This window comes from Pinus tabuliformis, chromosome 9, assembly GCF_031772625.1.
Source record: "Pinus tabuliformis cultivar Carrire ecotype Pingquan chromosome 9, CPIR1, whole genome shotgun sequence".
In the NCBI taxonomy this organism is placed as follows: Eukaryota; Viridiplantae; Streptophyta; class Pinopsida; order Pinales; family Pinaceae; genus Pinus; species Pinus tabuliformis.
Window position 1 is genome coordinate 535,183,831 of NC_142307.1, and position 6,619 is coordinate 535,190,449.

Genomic DNA, 6,619 nt, shown 5'->3' on the forward strand with positions numbered 1-6,619 from the left:
ACAAAGTGATGAGAAGAAGTGGGCCAATGAGAAAATCCAAAGGAAAGCTTGACAGGGTTGGCCTCCCATCCATCATTTTTAACTAGCTACTATTGGGGAGCCTAAGGTTCACGAAATTCCATTATACTTGGGTGACAAAAATACATGTTCTATGATGTGTTTGTAGTAGGGGGAGAGGGAGGAGGACCTTAAAGGTGCAAGTGACCAGTTTGAGTTAACTAGTTAAATTCCTCAAAGTGCGCATCAAAATAAATTGAGAATCTTGTCTTCTTGTTTCTAGTCCCTCTCTCCATGACATGTTAGTTATTTTGTTTTGCCTCCTTCTATTTGCTCTTGAACCTCTTTTAAAAAATCTCATGTTGTGATGTAATCAAAACAATTTTTTAATGTGACCATCAAACCCTTGATTATAAAATAGAAAAATAAATATTGTTTATAATCATGTTTTATATAATACTAGAGTCTTTGTATATACACAAGAAATTTGAAATAAAATGGGAGAGACATTGCATATGCATGCATCTAAGTCTAGTGTAGTAAAACATGTGAGCTAACACAATGACATAATAGGAGGAATGAAACATTTCTATTTCGATATGAGTTGTTTATCAAAATCATGGAACTATAAGGAAGAGTATTATGCAAATAATTTATCTCAATGTGTTTTCCATTTTGGTAATGTCAGAAATGAGATATGACCAACACATATATCTCTCACAAAAGGGAGTGAAAATTATGTGAAATTTCTATAGCTCAGTAAAAGTTAAGCCAATATTCTAAGCTCATATTTTTTTTAAATAATATCCTTAGATATCACTGCACATAAGTGTTTATGTAAGTGTCTAAGTATACATATCAAGCAAATGCATAAGTGAATCTAATAATTTACTGGCAAATAACTATGCCCAATGATTATAAAAATGATTGGAATAAGGAATGTTGCTACAACATGGGAAGTGGCAAGTGTTAATGATGAGCCCCAAAAATGGATAATTATTTGGGCTCATTCAACCTCCTAATTCGACTTAATCCACCATTCCCATTAGTTTATCGCATGTTTTTGATTATATTTATGCTAATAGAGTGAATTGGGTTAGTCATTATGCCAACAAGTCTAATGGGTGCTTTGTGTAGCCTTTTTGGTCAACTTGGAGACAAAATTGAAGGTTTTAATGAGCACTTGGTAGCCAAATTCGTGGGAGAACAAGGGAGAGGATTTGTAGGAAGGTGTCCCCTTCATTTATGGGCCCTTACCTCGAATTCTCCACCATCAGCTCGGAGTTCAAGGGCCACCAAATCAATTAGCACAAGGGCAGCCAAGCAAGTCAAGTAGGACTGCTGTTAACTACAAGTTTTGGGCAGCCGAGTCCCTAAAGTTTAGGAGGACTGTTGCGGTCCTCAATTTGTATAAATAAGAAGGCTTAGGGCCTCATTTTGGTTAGCTAGTGGTTAGTCATTTTGTAGCCAGCAGTTAGTCATTTTGTATTCATTTTTTAGTCATTTTGTAGTTCGATTTTTAGGCAGCATATTAGCTTTGCTCTCAGCACATTTTCAAGTTTCCCTTGTGGACAGTATTGATGTAACTCTTCTTTTCTTGCTCAATAAAGATGAATCCAGCTTTGCACCAGCTCTAAATCTCTCTTAGGAGGCTGTAGCTCTTGGGGTTGGGCCCATCTCAATTGCCCAGTACCTCCTTCGTTTATATTTATGTGTTTTTGCTACGTTCTTAGAATAAAATCTGCTATTTAGATCTAAATCTTGTTTTGTTATTTAGTTTGTTTTTTGATGAGTAAAATATCTTTTCATGATCAGATTTAGTTGATAGGTTGTTAATAGAAAAAGCTTCAAGAAAAGGGCCAACAAACATCTGTGGTTTCACCTCTCCCTCAGTGGGATCAGGAGCTGTGACTAGGATGACTTTGCTTCCCACAAAAACATTGACTTTGCTTTGCCATGCAATCATTAGTGTTTGGTTTTCATTTGCAGAAGTTGGTTACATGTTCAAATCTTTGAATGCTTCATTACATAGTTAATATACATGGTTTCCTTGAAAATAAAGCTGTTGTCCATTCTTTTTATTGTTAGCTAGATCATATTAGGGTAGCATAACTAGATCTTTGTTTTCTTGCTTGTCTTTGTTGGTTCAGTTGGAAACACAAATTGCAGAGCACCTGTACCACTTCTCCATCTACCCAGACTCCCTCAAACCCATCTTCTCCATCTCCTAACTTGGTTTCTTGCCTCATGTTGCCATACTGCCCTCATAACCCTACCTTTTGTGCAGCATTACTTCAGTCTTCTTGGAACAAGTCCAACCATCTACACCTTCTCCTCAACTCTATCCATCAATCCTTGGGTCATTTCAAGCCCCTACCCTACGTCCCTATCCATTCATGCACCTTACCTCACTCACCCATCCTCCAAAATCCAATTTTTGAACATCCTGTAGAAAAATTACAGAACATCCTGTAGAAATCCTAAACATCCTGTAGAACCCCTACAGACTTCGTGTAGAAGCTCACGAATGAGGTTTCTTGATAGCCAAACTCTGTGAAACTCTCTGGAAGGGTGTTAGGGACCCCTTAGGCCCACTCTGTACCATCCCAACCTTTTCCAAGAATTTATCCTCCTTGATCCACCCCTGCACAGTGAAAATCCAGTTAAAAGCACATGCATGATAATTCTAATAACTTATTCAAAAATACAAAAAGATGTTTTCTTCAGGTAGAGGTAGTCTAGAAACATGTATCTTACCTTCATAGAAGTAATGGCATCTCTTTCAGTAGTTTTCATTCTCATCTTTGCATCAGTAGGACTAGCTAGTAGAATTAGGGTTTGCTAGGGTTTGCGTTTCTTTTTGGCTTTTAGTTTCTTTCCGCAAGTAGATTAGCTTCCTTTGAGTTAGCTTTCATCCATAAGTTAAAAAGCTTCTTCTAAGAGCTCATAGAAGTTGGCTTAAGCCCCTAGCAGACTTGTGCCAGCTGACCAAGTGACAGCTGCGGCAAGAGCTAGTACTTGTGCATACAGCTCCGTCGCTTCCAAGTTTGTTACGAACTACCGAGTTGATAAAATTAAAGAAGGGAGTTCCAGGAGTTGTACCATTATTGCTACAATACTGGAGCCCACCATCTTTTCGGCACTTTTGCAGGGGAAGCATCAGAGTATTGGTGATTGCTGCTATTCTTCTATTTTCTACTACAACCTTCTGCTAAGTAGTTTATTTCATTTCCATTATGCAATTTCGTTTATGCAAAAGTAGATTAGCATTTCCCGCTTTCATAGATTAGCATTTCAATTCTGCAATTTCATTTTTGCAAGCGTAGATTAGCATTTCAATTCCGCAAGCGTAGACTAGCATTTCATTCCTGCAATTTCATTTGAGCAAAATAGATTAGTCCTTTCATGCTTTCATTTCAATTCCGGATTTTCATTTTAGCAATATAGTTAGTTGCAGTTCAATCTATTTCAGTTTTGCAGGTAGAAGTAGAAAAAAGCAAAAATCAACCAAAAAGATTTCATTTCTTGCCTTGTAGGAGTAGAGATAAGTTAGAAAAATGATTGCACAACACCCCCACTGCTTCACACAACCAACATTCTCTCTTCTTCGATGGTTGTGGTTAAAGAACCCTTAGGTGGACAACAAGACATATTTGAAGAACCTCAAGGGAAGAAGAAGAAGAAACCATTCCTCTAGAGCAAATGGCTACAAGCAGAAATGTTGGGAGTAGTCCCTTGTCCAAAGACAAATTTGAAGATCAGGTTGAAGATTTCAAGAGTGATATGAGGCAGTTTCTTGCCATGCAACTGGATACCTTGCGGATCCAAAAGAAGCAAGAGGAAGCCAAGAGGGCTTTGGTCATCTTTTGTCCCAGGTGCACTAGAAAGCATCCTAGGAATGAATGTCCATTGCACTCCATAGAAGTGTGTTTTGTCTGTGAAAGAGACCATCCTACGAATCAGTGCCCTTCCTTGCCCAGAATCAAAGCTGCATATCAAAGAGCCAAGGGAGCCACTGAATCACTCTATTATATGAACCAAAGGAGGCCACATGGACCTAGATCTTATTAGTAGGAACTGCAAGGGACATCCGAGACGTATTATGACCCCTATCAAGCCACTTTCATGCCTTCTTGGGGTCCCCCTACTCATCCTTCCTGGTTCACACCTCCTCCTTGTTCCTTCATAGATCCATATTATGCCCAACCAGCTGCTCATTCGTTTCACTCTTATGCTCAGCCACAGCCTCAGTGGAATGCACCTCATCAGGGGTGGAGGCCCCAATACAACACTCCTCCCACTTATTTTCCTCCACCACCTGCTTGTCCACAACCATCACCTCTTGCTCCACCAAGGCAACCCCAAATTCCTACCCAACCACAACCCCATCCATATCCATCTCAAATATACGCCTCCACTCAACTACCCGTACCACCATTTCCAAAACCATACAATGGAGCAGCTCAACCCAATTGTGAAGCTGAGGCACAACATGCCCGAACAACTCCTCTTGAGCTCAATGATCATCACCATAGCTCAGGAAGAGTATTGCAAAAAAGAGACTATATTGAAATCATTGAAGGACCACATCAGGCAAAATAAGATTCAGAAGAGGAAATCAAAGAACCATGGGATTTACTTGATGAAGAGAAGAAATCAGAATTAGAGATCGAGAGAGTTCCCTCATGGTTACCATCAAATCCTCCATGTACTCAAGAGAAAGATCAGCAAAAAGAGGAAGATGAGAAGGTCATGATAGAAGGTGACATGAAGAATGATCCAGATCAGCAAAAGGACCAAGGAAATCAGAGTTATATTGAGATATGGTTTCAGACGGTCACTAAGTTGCAGTGATACTATCTTCTTCAGCTATGTTTGATCCCTTCAAAGTCAGACCATTTGGTCTCTGAAATCCGGATACCTGTCAAAGCATGCATCTCAAGCCGCCACATCATTTTGTCTCTAATCTCGATGTGCACATGGCTCCATTGGAAGTATTCTTATACTTGAAAATGATTTTGTTTTTCAAGTAGGGTAGGGTAGAAAAAAAAAAAAAAAAGGAAAAAGAAAAAATGAAAATAAGATGAAAATAAAAATCTAAGGTGAAAACCTCCTCGGAGGCACCTTAGATTGGCTCATTGATTGAAAACTTCCATGAGGCGGTCAATGGTTTGGGAAAAAAAAGAGAAAAGAGAATAATATCTCTGGGTGAAAACCTCCCTTGGAGGCACCCAGGGCAGGCAATTAAGGTGAAAACCTCCATGAGGCGCCCTAGTTGTTTTTCAAAAAAAGAGAGAGAAAAAGAAGAAGAAAAATAAATCTAATTTCCGTTGAATAATTTCAAGTTATAGCAATGACATTGCAGGTTAGGAGGATCACTCAAAACAAAGACAAAGGAGTTTTTGTGCCTTCTAGAGGAAGTTCTATATTTGTACAGGAAACATCCTGTAGAACCTTCAAGCAAGCCAGATTCGATTTTGGAAGGGGATCTAAAGCTTGGAATCCATTGGTTATGCCTGCAAGCATCCATGTTCCCATTCCTCACCCTTTTCCATCATCTTTTCCACCTCATTGTCCTTCTTCATTGTGCTTCTACAGGAAGTTCCTGTAGAAATTGTAGGAAGCTAGAAATGGATTTCAAAAAGGTGGTTTGGCGAAAATGGTAGCTTCCTCAAGGGTTCATAAGTCCTCCTGCACTTTTCAAACTCCTCCTCCATCATCTCCATGCCTGCATCACAACCCAAGCTCAGTTTTTCATACCATGCAACAAAACTGCAAAATGCCTTGAAGCAAAAATACCTACAACAGAATTTGTTTCTTCCATAACTTGAAAACCATGCATCCATTTGAAAAACCATTTTACGGGGAATTGTACAGGGGCGATACCAGCATTCTTGAGCAATTTCATCCAATTCTGGTGCACGGTTTCCAAGAAATTAGCCTCCATCACCATCAGCCATTTTTGCATTTTCTCCATATCCATGCATCCGTTTCAAAACTTGTTTCATGGGGAGATGCACATGGGTGATAGTAGCCTACCCAAGCAGTTTCAGCCAATTCCGAAGCACGGTTTCCGAGAAATTGATCTCTGAAATCTTCAGCCATTTTCCATTTTTCTCGAAATTTGTGCATCCATTGATCGCAATTTTGCTATGGGAGATGCATCATGATGATAGGAACATTCTCAGCAATTTTTAGATCGATCCAATCTATCGTTTGGGAGCAATGGCAAAAACAAGTTCTGGTCCAGTGAAAATTTAGCAGCAGTAGCTTGAAGGTGCAGATTTGAAAGTGGAAAAAAATGCCTGCAGCTTAGATCTGGCCAGAGGACACCTACACAAGGTAAAACAACCAAAAATCATCAGCCAAGCCCTCATGCAACCAAAGGATCCAGGCATGTAGCAGCAAAATATGAGCATGCAGCAGCAAAAAGCACTTCACAGCAGCCATTTGACTTCAGGTACGTGACTAAAACTTGTTCCTCTATTTCATGAATCTAATTGAAGAAATGCATGAATGAATGGAAGGGTGGGATTAAGCCACCAATATAGCAAGGTTAACTTGACATCCAGTTCTCTAGCGCTCAAGGAAAAATCACGCAGCATACGTGTATGGTCATTCA